Source organism: Apium graveolens, chromosome 8, assembly GCF_009905375.1.
Source record: "Apium graveolens cultivar Ventura chromosome 8, ASM990537v1, whole genome shotgun sequence".
In the NCBI taxonomy this organism is placed as follows: Eukaryota; Viridiplantae; Streptophyta; class Magnoliopsida; order Apiales; family Apiaceae; genus Apium; species Apium graveolens.
Window position 1 is genome coordinate 239,015,184 of NC_133654.1, and position 14,411 is coordinate 239,029,594.

General features: G+C 37.5%; 1 non-coding gene across 1 annotated transcript; it reads right to left on the minus strand.

Annotated features, from left to right (window-relative positions):
* Positions 1 to 13,650: 13,650 nt before the first annotated feature.
* LOC141682359 (small nucleolar RNA R71) lies at positions 13,651 to 13,757 on the minus strand. The gene has a single exon (XR_012559760.1). It is a non-coding gene; the product is annotated as a small nucleolar RNA R71 (small nucleolar RNA).
* Between the last annotated feature and the right edge of the window lie 654 nt (positions 13,758 to 14,411).

Sequence of the window (14,411 nt, forward strand, 5' to 3'; positions counted from 1 at the left end):
CTACCATCTCTACTCAGCCACCTCAAACCTCTCAACCATCTCTCGGAACATATCTCAAGTCCTATATGAAACCTACATCTTCCAAGCCAAAGAGAACAAAGACTGTTTCTCACACACCTCAGAAGAAGAGGAGGATCACCTTGAGAGATGACTCAGATTCTGAGGAACCGATTCTTTCTTCAGAACCTGTGGTAACTGCAGCTGAGAAAAAGATTTCTCAGAAGGATTCTGAACTTGGAGGATCTAAGCTTCTCAAGAGGCTTAGAAAAATGACAATTCCTGACACTTCCAAGGACTCTAAATTACCAAGGACATCCAAGAAACAGAGGGCAAAAAGGCCAGTTTCAGATGATGAGGAGGAAGCAGCTAAGGAAGGGGATCAGGAATCTCTGATCTCACAAGAAAAAGAATTTGCTCCAGTTACTTCTTCTCCATCCACTCCATCTCAGGAAACTGTATCTGACAAGGCTAATTTCCCATCTGTGTCTCTTGGTCATCAAGGCACAAGTGCTGATAATGCTGATCAACACTTAGTTGTGCCTGGAGTAATTTTCTTAGAAGCTCCAACAGCAACAAATCTTTTGCCAACAACTGTTACTGATGCTATTAAAACTCCGGAATTATCTAAGTCACCTTCTCTGCATCTAGACACTGATGATCAGACCTTAGGTGAGCATCAGGATTTGGCTGTTGATCAGAACTTAGCATCAGATCAGCAATTAGAGGATGCTGACGCCTCCATTGCTACTCACACTGCTATTATATCAGATGATGCTGATTCTATAAGTTCTGATGCTGCACATGCTGGAGATACTGGTGATGCTGCTCCAACTGCAAATACTGATGCAGCATGTCCTTCAGGACACATTCCTCTTTCTAAGTCTGAACTAGTAAAGAAGTATGTTACAGAGGAACCACCAGTGCCTTGGCGTGAAACTCCTGCAGGACAGGAGTGGACTAAGGAATGGAACTCAGTCTCATGTATTCCATCTGCGTTACATCTTACTGAGCACTTTACTAAAGCTGATGAAATGTTAAATTCTGATGATTTCAAAGCTCAGCTTCATGTCACTGCATTGAGTACTAAAAATCTACAAGGTCTTCATTCAACTACTCATGCCGAAATACACAAGATTCAGGAGAACTTTACCAAACAAGAACAAGTTTGGAAACTTGATAAGAAAAAGTTCTTTCAACCATCTATGGACAGGATTGCTTATATTGAGAAGACTCAAGATCGCCAACAAGCACAGATTGATAAAATTCTGCAAAATTAAGCTTCTCAGCAATCACAACTGACAGAAATCCAATCTTCAGTGGAATTGCTTATCTCTCTTCTACTTCCTGCTGATGCCAAAAAGGGGGAGAAAGTGATTAAGTCCAAATGCAAGGATGACAAGACACTGCAAGGAAAGGATGATGAAAAAGATGACCAAGGAAACTCTGGAATGGGTGGAGGTCATAGTCAAAGTAAAAGATTCTCATCAAGAAATGCTGAAATTGCAAGTCACAGGATAAGTTCTGATACTGGGAAGAGATTAAGTTCTGATACTGGTAAAAGAATAAATTCTGATGAACTTCTAGATCTTGATGAAGAAATGTCAAGACAGTTATTTCTTCAAGAAAATCCAGGAATGGACTTGGAAAGTTTAAAGGAAGAAGAAGCTAGACTTAAATCAGAGAAAGTCACATCTAAATCCGAAGCTTCTGGTAAAAAGTCACTTCCAAAACTGAAAGGTATTGTGATTAAAGAAAAGGCACAAACTGAAGCAACATTTGCTAAATCACAACCAAAGATAGATCCAAGATCCAAGGGTAAAGAAAAGGTTGGTGAACCTGTTAAAGTTTATGTACCTCCTGAAGATGAAGAAATTACTGATGACAAAGATAATCTTGCTCTGACTTCAAAAAAAGTTCTTAAAACAACCTCTGACACAGCTCAAGTTGTTCAGAGTCAAGAAATTAAAAGTTCTGATATTCAGAAGAAGCAAGTAACCTCTGACACAGCTCAAGTTAACTTGATATCAGAAGGAAGATCAAAAACACTCCTACCAGGATTCACTAAAGCAAAACAAACTCAACCTTTGAAGACTACTGCAAGTCGTTTTGAAGCTAGAGTAGTTACTGGAAAGGAAGCAAGAGATAAAACTGGATTGGGAAGTGCTGATGAAAGAAGAGTACACAACACTACCAATGATCCAACTTCCTTGTGTGAACCAGGAATTGGAGCAACTCCTGAAAGATTGAATCAATTGGAATCTGTACAAATGGTTTACCATACCTACTTGAAGGAACACATCTTGTTGTATTTCATGACAGATGGTAGGGTTTATCATATAAGACAAAATGCCATTCCATTGAAGTATTTTGAAGAATTGGAGCATGTATTATTCTTACTTCAAGTGGATGACAGATTGACAGGGACTGCTGCAAATTATTTGAAAGAACAGATTCAGAGACAGAAAAGACTTTATTCTGTTAAGTCTGACAGCATATATGTTCCAAAGTACAGAAATCACAATGGTGATATTATTGATATGAAGCCTAATACTGCACAGATCAGAACATATCTTGGTATTAAGGGGCTTGAATTCAATCTAGAGTCTGACAAAGCTTATGTCATAAGACTAGATCGGGAGTTGAGAAAAGCAAAGATTAATGATCTCAGAGCTGCAATATTTCAAACTGGTGAAGATACTGCAGAGCTTAAAGATGTCAAACGGAGAATGATTGATGAACTCAGATATGCTGAGAAATGTTTGTTGAAGAATTATCTCAGAACAACTCCTGACATCAGAGAGATCAGAAAATGATGAAGCCAAGTCAAAGATCTACAACTACTTAAATTCTGATGTGTATACAGACTAAAGTTGTTATCAGAAGTTGAATTGGTAAAAGCTTTAAGGACTGTAAGTTGTAGTTATCTTGTCTGTTTCTCATGCATTTGTACTTAATATTTTTGACATCATCAAATATCTGTTAAACTTGTATATTTTGCTAATTTACAAGTTGGGGGAGATTGTTAGATATATTTGATAATGTCATGGCTAATATGTTTTATGTTTAGATTTCAGATCTTATTTGAACAGAACAAATCAGTACTTAATTGATCAGTACTTATACTGGACGTCAAAACTTAAGGGATATCAGTACTTATGTTATCAGGAGATAAGCATCAGGAGATAGATATCAGAACTTAAGTGCTGAAGGACGATCAGATAAGGACAATAGCTGATTAAAGTTAAGAAGATCAAGATAAACATAAGAAGAGATATGCATGAAGAAGGAATTCCGTAAAGAATGGAATACTTGGAAGGAAAGATATCTGATTGATATATATTAGGAAGCAGAATTATATTCCATATCAATTAGCGATTATCTTGTAACTGTGTAATATATAAACACAGACATAGGGTTTACACTATAAGTGTTATCATTATCGAGAATATTATTTACTGTAACCCTAGCAGCTCTCGTGATATTTTGTTCATCACTGAGAGATAACAGTTCTAGATTGTAACAGAGTTTATTGTTTCAATAAAGTTTGTTTTCTGTTACATAAGTTCTTGAAGTTTGATTTGATTGTAATAAACACTGTATTCACCCCCTCTACAGTGAAAGTGTGACCTAACAGACCCAAAGGAGTTCTTCTTCCCACTTCCCTTTGGCTTCGCCCAACCTTTTCTTGATGCTTGGAAAGATTATTTTGTTGGCAGTTTCGACTGCTCCATTACCTTTGGAGTGGGCGACCGAACTAAACTTATGCTGAATTTCGAAGTGATGGAGAAATTTCTTGAACTTACTACCTATAAACTGCTTGTCATTGTTCAAGACACATACCTTCTGAATTCCAAACCTCAAAATGATTTTCTTGAGCATGATTTTTTTTGTTACTTTTCGGTTATGAAATATAATGGTCTTGCTTCTACCCATTTGGTCATATAGTCAATGACGATGATACAGTACTTTTTTTGCTTCGTGCTAGTGGGGGGGATGCCTACAAAATCCACAGCCCACATGGAAAAAGGTATGGGGTTTACAACCAAAGCCATTCCCTCTGGGGGTTGCTTGGGAACTGTGGTGAATAATTGGCACGGTTTACATTTTTTTGCGTATTCATTTGCATCTGTTCTCAAAGTCGCCTAGAAGAATACTTGTCGAAGGATCTTGAATGCTAGTGACCGAACGGCTAGATGTTCCCCAAATATCCTTTCGTGCACTACATCTAAAGCTTGTAGTTGTTCTCCAAAATCCAAACATCTCAATATTGGTTAGGTGGTTGATCGAAAATACAGCTTTCCACTTATAATGGTGTAGTTTGTGCTCTGTACTTGGTTTTTTGAGCCCCCTTTCGATCAAAGGAAAAATCCCCTTATTTAGGTAACTATGAATGGGAGGTCATCTAGTTTACCCCTAATTTTATTTTTGGACAGTCTTTTCTTTTGATTGAAGGCATCTTTGCTTCGGTTAAATAAATAGAGTCGGTTAAGCTCTATGTTTCGGCCAAAGCAAGCCTTGAGGGGGCATCTTCCCAGCTGTTATTCTCTCTCCCAATTTGACTTAATTCTAAAGATTCAAATTTTAGGGAAGTTTCTCTTACCTTTATGGCGTAGACCTTCGTACGGGGATCCCTTTGTTCATACTCCCCAGAAAAATGCTTGACCACCAGCATCGAGTTGTTGTACACTCTTAAGTGCTTTGTTTTTAGACTTCTTGCTAGTTCCATTCCGGCCAATAGTGCTTAATATTATGCCTCAATATTTCTAAGAGGAAAGTTGAACTGGATATCTTGGCAGATCTCAAACCCATCGGGACTAGAGAGGATCAGTCCTGCTCCCACACTTTTTGCCTGGGACCGATCCGTCAATAAAAAGCTTCCATTTTCCAAGAGTCCGAATGAGCTATTCCTCCGGGGTAAGATCCTTCGGACTGGAGAAGGTGCATTCGACCATGAAGTCAGCTAGTGCTTGAGCCTTTATAGACGTTCGGGGTACATACTCCAGATCGTATTCCTCTAGTTCGATCGACCAAACTACAACTATGTCCAAAACTTTTGTCCTAGTCAAAAAAAATTAGTGGTTGATCAGTTACCCCTTGTATCGTTCGGCTTTGGAAGTAATGTCGTAATTTTTGGGAGGCCATGAACAGCCCATATGCGACCTTCTCGGGGTTAGGGTACCTTGTTTTTGCATCTTTCAATACATGGGAGACATAGAAAACTAGGTGCTGGTTTCCGTCATGATTTTTAGTAAGAGCTGCTCCAAAGGTTCGGTCGGACACAGCAAGATAAAGTAGGAGGGTTTCCTTCTGATCGGGTCTCATTTAGAGTGGGGCCTTGGTGGGATATTATTTTAATTTTTTAAAGGTGTTCTGGAATTCGGGTCCCCACTCAAAATTATTGGAGCCTTAAGTACGGCGAAGAAAGGTAAGGCTTTCTCGACAGATCTGGAGATGAAGGGCCAAAGGGCTTCCAGTCGCCTGGTCAACTTCTGTATGTCCCGAATACATTTTGGAGCTTCCATATTGGTAACAGCTTCGATTTTTTCTGGATTCGCTTCGATCCCTCGGGCACTGATCATGTAACCCAGAAGCTTCACATTTGCAACTTCGAACGTGCACTTATTCAGATTGATCCTCATATTATTCCTTCGGAGAGTCTCGAAGCATTCCCTTAGATCTTCGGCATGATCTTAGAATAAGGACTTCACGATCATATTGTCCAAATAGGCTTCCATGTTACGGCCAATCTATTCTTTGAACACCTTATTGACCATTCTCTGGAATGTGGCTCTAGTGTTCTTAAGTCTGATGGGCATTTTGATGTATTCATAGGTTCCCTTCGGAGTTCTGAATCATGTCTTGGGCACATCCTTATTGTTCATAGCAATTTGATGGCATCTAGAAAATATATTAAGAAAACTAAGTACCTGGTATCCAGCTGTGGCATCTATCAGTTGATCGATGTTGGGAAGAGGGTAGTGGTCCTTTGGACAAGCCTTGTTGAGGTATGTGTAGTCTACGCACATTCTCCATTTCCCATTGGATTTTTTTACTACGACCATGTTAGCCTTGTTGAGGTTAAACTCTCAGCTTTAAGAACTAACTTATCATTTTCAAGTTTATATTCAAGCACGCTTGTATGAATATTATACAATTCTAAAGTAAGTTCATGCGCAGTAGATTTTTATTGAGATACAGACATTTCAATAGTGGTAAGTTCAGGAACCTGAGATAGTTGTGGTGATTCCTCTGCAGAGTCTGCCATAACAGCAAGATTCATATACTCTTCTCTTCATCTGATTCGGTATCATCCCAGCTTTTTCCTTCAGCAATGTACGCTCTTCTATTTTCCTTAAACACATAAGCATTCAGCCTTCATTTCAGCTTCTTATTTTACCTCTTCAGATCTTCATAAGTTTCCTTCTTTTTATAGAAATCTTTTCATTTTGCTGTCTGAGACTTTCTGCAATCGGATGCAAAATGCCCCAACTCATTGCAGTTTTAACATCCTGTCTTGCTCATGTCTACCCAGCTTGACTTGTAGCCTCCTCTTGCTTAAACCTGATGAGTAACTTCCTTTCTGAAATCTCCCAGATGAGCCCCTTGGTTTACAGTTGGATTTTCTTCTGAATCTAACATTACTAATTTTTGTAGCCATGTATGCCATTGATTTATCCTCCAACTGTTCAAGTTTTTCTTGAGTGTAAAACTCACTTTCATCCTCTGGCTCACCATGAGCAATTCCATCTACACTAATTTCCTTGATTATTAAGGAGGGCGCAACCTTGACTTCTTGGGTTTCAGGTTCATGAACTACAAGTGCAGTGGTTTTTGCAAGTGTCGTACTCTTACTATCTATAGAACCAGGTCCATAGATAATAGTTCTCTGCTCTTGCTCCAGTTCATGGGTTCTTAGCTTTCCATAAATCGCATCCAGGCACATGGTAATAAAATCAGCTCTTTCCCTGATTGATGTGTTCTTTTGTTCCAAATGAACTGGTAGAGTCAGCATAAACTTTCTGTTAGACTCTCGTATAGGATAAACTTTCCCTTGTAGCTTTAGTTAACTTAACAGTCTTGTATATCTCTCAAAGAGTGAAGACAGTTTTTCTCCGGGTTGAAGTTTGAATGCTTCATACTGAGTCTTCAGAATATCCATCATGTTCTCTTTGACTTCTTATATACCTTCCATCAACATCTCAATGGTTTCCCATATATCTTTTGCACTATTACTCCCCAGAAGTTGATGACTCATATCATTATCGGTCGATTCCACTATTATGAGTTAAAGGCTTGTGTTTAGATTTATCAACTTCTTGGCAGTCTCCGTATATTTAGACGGATCCCTGGGAGTGGATGAGGAAGGAATTTATACACCAGTTGCAGTAGTGGATTCAACAACCACTTCCACCAGGACATAAGGGCCATTCAGTAATATCCCTGTATAAAGTGGATTCGAAGCTTTTATAATCAGCATCATCTTCTTCTTCCATAGGTTGTAAGTATCTCTGTCGAATGAGGGAACCTTGATACTTCCAGTTCTTTGGTTATTCATCATCTTGGCGGAATTAAAATTATTTAAAATTCAAAATTTTTAAAAAATAAGAATTTTTGAAAATTAAAAAATTTCAAGAAATTTTTAGAACTTGCTTTTTTCTCCATATCTTGATTTATATATCAAACAACAAGCTCTGATACCAATTGTTAGTCCCAAAGTATCGTAGAAGGGGGGTTGAATACGATAACTGCACTCTTTTTCGATTCATTTTAAGTTCTTCATTAATTATACGGAATCAAAATAGACACGAAACAATTCGAGGAATATATTATTTTATTAATATAAACCTTGAGGTTACTACAATCTAATCAAACAAATGATTAGCTACAATAAATTCAGCAGCACGACTTTGTGTTTACAAGCGTAATAAATATGGTCTTTAATGGAGCTCTCTTAATACACTTTATGTTTGCTAAAGAAGATAACCAAATGAATATCAATTCATTTTGCTGATTTGTAGTATTCAAATTTTATTAGACATGTGGCATAATTATATCCACACAAAATCCTTTGAATTTGTTGCAATTGATCTTCAATATAAACTCCAAGTGCTAACTGGCGACCAGAGGGAAATATATGTTGTTCCTAACTTGCGACCACTAGGTAAAGATCTTGACTTAGAATATTTCTATGCTTTGTAACCGGTGACCCTATCTAACCTGCGACCACAAGGAAATTATGTTTCCTTAGAATATATTTGTTCACATTTTAAGCTGCGACCACAAGGCAATGATTTTTGTCTTAGAATTTTTCTTCACATATCTAAGTTGCGACCTCTAAGCTGCGACCACAGGGTAATGTGATTCCCCTTTCAATCTGCGACCACAAGGCATTGATTTTGCCTTAAAGTATTTTCCCAACTCCCAACCTGCGACCATAAGGCACTGTGGTTTCCTTAGAGTATTTTCCCAACTCTCAACCTGCGACCATAAGGCATTGTGGTTGCATTAGATTATTTTCCATGTCTCCAATAGCTGTACCAAAAAAACATTTCATTTGTGTTATTGAATTAAATCTTTTCTGGAATGTTGAAGTTTAGTGCACTGGTTTCGTTCACAAACAAATAACATGAATATATTTAATTTAATTCCTTTTGCAATACTGATTTGATATATCTTAGATGATTATTCATTGATTCAATCACTGAACCCCTGATCTTCAACACTCCAAATCAAATCATTTCACTGACACTAGAAGTTTTTTGACATCTTATTCTTCATGGAAGTTTGAACATGTTAATGAACTTCTTCCCATGACTTGGTTATGGACTTAGAACGTCAATTCCATTGTTTGATTCTTGAATTCATTCAGTCTTAATTTTCAGGGTTCATGTGCTTCATAATTTAATATTATTTATCTGTTTATGTTATATATTGAGTTATAATTGCTCGTTTACATATCAGTTACATTATGCTTTAGAATCTCCCCATATTTGATTGTTAGAGTTCGACAAGCAAATCCCTAAGGATAACTCAACTGATAAATAAGAAAAAGTGCAACCTCAAAATAGATAAAGATATTAAATGCATTCTGGAGTACATATACAATTCCAGATTTCTTAAATTACAAATTACAAAGAAGTGTTCCTCTAGCCTGAACAAATTATTTATGTCTTCTTTGATTTTATCTTCTTGAGCTTCTTGCCTTGACTACCTCCTCCTTCTTGATTTGATTGAGTCTGAACAGACTTTCTCTTTATAGTTTTCTTTCTAGGATTTGTTTATTTTGTTGAGTCTGGAAGAGATAATCCTTTGCTTCTATTCAAAAGGTCATTCAGTCTAGTTTGGACCAAATCATGAGCTTTTATTTCAAGTGCATTAATTGGAGGTGGATTATTCAGTTTATTAAACATCAATTGGAGATATCTGATCTTGGAGCACTTAGGAATAAGTTCAACCAATACAGTAGATCTTTTTGCCATTACGAAGACTGTTATCCTTTTATGATGTCCTCGTACTCTATTAGTGTCGTTGATCAATTCTTCTTCCACCACCTCATCAAGTATCTGTATAAAGGGAATCAAAGCAACCTTGTCTGCTTTACATGTGGAAAGTTTTACATCCATCAAAGCTTGTTGTATTGATTCTGATTAGCTTGTTCTGAAATCCTTAATCTTAATCTTTGACTTATTAATCTTAAATATTACATCCCCTTCACTATCAGTACTAATGATAGGTTCACTATCTTTTAAAAGATTAATTTATGCCTCTCCATTTATAAACACCATCTCATGATAAGCTCTTTTCACCTTCTTCATGTCCTTCTCTGAATCCCTGGTCATCTTGTCATTGAGCCTGTAAGCATATGGAACTTCAGCAGCTCTAAGGTCTGCTTTTGATCTTTTAACTCCTGGTGCTTCCAGTTTTGCTCTTTTGCTCCTGAGTTAACTTTCCAGGAAAGTGAGTTGTAGAAAATGAATGGATCTTATATGTTGATCAAACATGGTGATGTTCTGCATTGTGCCATCTGCAAATACCTTGATCACGAATGGATAAAAGAATACTTGAGGAGACACATCCATCATCATCTTCTGAAGCTTGTCTATGAAGTATTCATTTTCATTCGATTTCAACCATGGAATCTTTGATGCAAGGACAAAAAGTTCAACAATGTTTAGTTTCTTCAAGACACTTGTGGAGATCTTCATTTGTAGTCCATCAATGTGATTAACAGTAATTTTCCATCCATTCTTTAGAATATTCACAGGGGTACCAGTGATTATCCCATTTAACTGATCATAGAACTCATGAATATTGGGATAATCCTCTTTGTACTTCTCCATAAAGTTTAGAAGATTCCTGTTTCCAGGGTGTAACTTATGATAGTTTTCAGATTTGTCCATTATCCTTTTTATCTCATCCCATTCCTTCCCTCTCATGTTATCCCGAAGATATAATTCTCTTGCTTCTCTTGCTTCCCTTCTCTGTATAGCTCTTTTTGCTCTAACTCTTGATCTTTCAATCTCTCCTTGAATTTCTTCATAAGAACGATTGAATTTCTCCGGCAATTCATAGAACAAATAGTCATTCGAGAAGGCATCTTCATCTTCAAATTCCTCATCCTCAGATATAATCTTTCTCGCTTCCATCATCACTTCTTCAAATCTGGGTTCGCACCCCTTAGGAACATCGCTCTCATCTATCTCTCCTTCCTCCAGCTCATACTCTGAGAATAGGGGCTTTAGAGCATATATCTCTGACAGAAGATTCCTCTGAGTTGTAATGACTTTGCTCAGATGATCTTATTTTGATGTTGATTGCTCCCCTTGAGTTATAAAACTCTTCTCAACAGTATATCTTAACTTCAGTAACACCCTTTCATCAATCCTCTCCTCTTCTTCTTCCTTTTCTTCTTGAAGATCATCTCCAAACCCATCATATCCAGAGTTAGCTGCTTGAAAAGCATCTTGAATTAAATCCACAGCAGCAACTACTTTTTCTTGCTCTACCCTTTCTCCCCCTCAGTTATGTTATCCTTCAGAGATGGGGTTGATTGAGCAAGCAAGATCAAGACATGGATCTCTTGAGTAGATGGTTCTGAAATAGACACTTGCTTACTGACTGAGGTCTTTGGCCCAGTACTGGTAAGAGATATTTCAGAGGAGACATGGATTGGCGCTTGCTTGCTAACTGAGATCTTTGGCTCAATATTGGAAATTTCCTTTCTCTTCCTTGATTGAGAGAGAGATTGCTCCATGAATTCCCATATACTACCAAATGATGCTTGTTGGAGTTCAAGTTGTTCGGAAAGACGTGTAATCTGGTGATCCCTGATAGACAGTTTATCCTTGAGAGCCGGTTGTTCTTTAAGATAACTATCTTTAAATGCTAACTACCCTTCAAGTTAAGATTTTGTTACATATTTTGACATGTATATAGGTATATTTTGGGAGTTAAGAGTCTCACGGGCTTCTCGTAGTGTATCACTCAGCACTCTGTCACTCGGTTTAGGGTTTTGTGGTTTACTCATCCTCACGGATAAACTCCGCTCATAGCTCCGAGATCCAGAAGATGTACCTTGATAAGTGGATTTTATATCTACTTTGAAAGCTTTATTATTAGCTTAAGTTCATGTTTTAGACTCAAGTTATTGGTATTTTTTATATGTTTTTGAGTTTTTGCATTGCAGGCATTAGTCGGATGAATAAACGAGCTTTTCAAAGAAATATGTTGTAAATAGGTCAGGTTATGAAGTTAAGACCATTCTCATATTGAAGAATATCTCGATAGCTTCGCGTGGACTATTGGATCGCCAAATTCTGGAAGACGGAACTGAAGTTACAGAAGAAACAAGGAAAGGAACAAAAATCCAAGAGCACGGCGTGCCCGAGCGGAGGCGGGGCGGCCACGCCATATTTTCAAGGAACGCGCGTGCCCGCGCGCAGTCGGGGCGGCCACGCGGGAAGTCTGAGCCAGATTCCTGATTTGACTTGAATTCAGAGATTTTGCGAGCCCAGGACGTCCAGAAGCCTATATAAACCTAAAATAAGACGTTTTTAAAAAGAAGGAGACCAGAGAGAGCAATACGAAGACCTAGAGAGCACAAGACGGCTACGGTGAAGAAGACTTTTATATTCTTCATTATAGTTGTACTTCGAATGCTTATTTTTTATTTGTCTTTGAACCCTAGTACTCTTATATTGTTTATTATCATGTTTTCATTGGATCCCATGGTGACGATGAGTTCGATTATGAACTAATCATTTTCATGGGGTTCTAATAAATTTATTTATAGATTTCAATAGTTGATTATTTTAAATCCTTTGTGCGTGGTGATTTATGATTTCCTAGTTTGGTTGTGCTTATTCGTCTTTGATGCGTAGCTAATATCTAAGATTGTTTGTTAATCTCTATTGAAGCGATAGTGAATATAGAAGTTTAGAACTTGCCATTCTAGCATAGGTTTATGTATGAATTGACATGCATAATTAGTAGGTAAATTTAACCATCTTATTCACCCTATGTAATCCCGATAGATAACTTGTTCTTAAACCATTATATTTTCAATATTTATAGACATATAGAGATTAAGCATAATTTGTGTATATTCAACTTCTATCTTAACAGTGGATGTTTGATAGTAGGGTATACGTATAACGAAAGTTAGCATATACTAGTTTCGTGTTATCTGATTAGTTGTCATCACCATCACATGTTACGGTTAAAGACATAAACTTTGAATGAAGTATTTAATGAAGTTAGAATCCCATATTTATTCTCATATAAGTAATTCAATCTTAATTCTCTTAGTTAATGTATGTTAGTATAATTTCCTAATTAGTTAAACAACTCAATTTGTTATTTATCTTAGCATTGAACGATAACCATACATTGCTGCATAGGTGCATAATCTGAACTTAACCTAAATGAATTCTCTGTGGGAACGAAATTGAATTTAATCTTATACTACTTGTGATCACTTGCGCTTGTGTGTATTTTTGCGTGTGTTTCAGTGCGAACAAGTTTTTGGCGCCACTGCCGGGGACTTCGGTGTTAAATTTAGTTTATGTGCTTGACAGCGGTGGTCGTTAAACTTCACTGACTCTGATATTTTACTTGTTTAATTTGTTGGTGTTTCAGGTACTCTAGGGAGCGTGTATGCGAACGCATTCTCAATCTCGCAAGGAAACATTGGAAGAAGTTGAAGTAGTTGAAGAAGTTTTTGAATAAGTTGAGAAAGTTGAAGAAGAAGTTATCATTACAATGGGAGAACCAATAGCAAATGCGAAAGCTTTGATGGATTATTCTCAATCGAAGATCAATGACATTCAGTCTAGCATTGTCAGACCAGCCATCATGGCTAATACTTTTGAAATCAAGTCTAGCACGTTCCAAATGGTGCAGAATTCAGTCCAGTTTAGGGGTTCTCCAACGGAAGATCCCAACATACACATTAGAGACTTTATCGAGATATGCGACACTTTCAAGTTCAATAATATTTCTAAAGATACCGTGAAGCTGAGGATTTTCCCATTCTCTTTGAGGGATAAAGCTAAGTGTTGGTTGCATTCTCTTCCACCAGGTTCTATCACTATTTGGGAGGATCTTGCTCAGAAGTTTCTCACTAAATTCGTCCCTATGGAGAAGATAACTGCAATCAGGAACGCTCTTACTCAATTTGCACAGCAATTGGGAGAATATTTATGTGAAGCTTGGGAGCGCTACAAAGAGATGCTTAAGAAGTGTCCTCATTATGAAATGCTTGATTGGATGATCATCAATTGCTTTTATAATGGTTTGGGAGCATAGTCGAGACCTATGCTTGATGCAGCATCAGGAGGAGCCTTATGGGCTAAGAGCTATGATGAAGCTTCTGAGCTAATTGAATTGATGGCTGCTAATGAATATCAGAATCCAACTCAGAGACCACCTCAAGGCAAGGTAGTAGGAATTCTGGAGGTGGATACAGCTACTGTTATAGCTGCTCAATTAAAGGTGTTGACGATGAAAGTGGATTCTTTGGCTAATTATGGAGTTAATCAGATCATTAGTGTATGTGAGCTTTGTGCTGGTGCGTACGAGACGGAGCAGTGTGCTATATCTAGTGAATCAGCTCAGTATGTGAGCAACTTTCAGAGGTCGCAGCAAAAAGTTCCTGCCACTTATCATCCTAACAACCGCAATCATCCTAACTTCAGCAAGAGTAATAATCAGAATACGGTGCAACAGCCTTATCAGTAGTTTGGAGCAAAGCAATTCAACTCTCCTGGTTTTCAACAATAGTATGCACCAAGAAAACAACTCCAACTTCAACAACAAACGCATGGAAGTTTCGTTCAATCTACTAATGAAAAATTTGAATTGGAGGAGTTGAGGCTTATGTGCAAAAGCCAAGTAGTTTCTATCAAGACTCT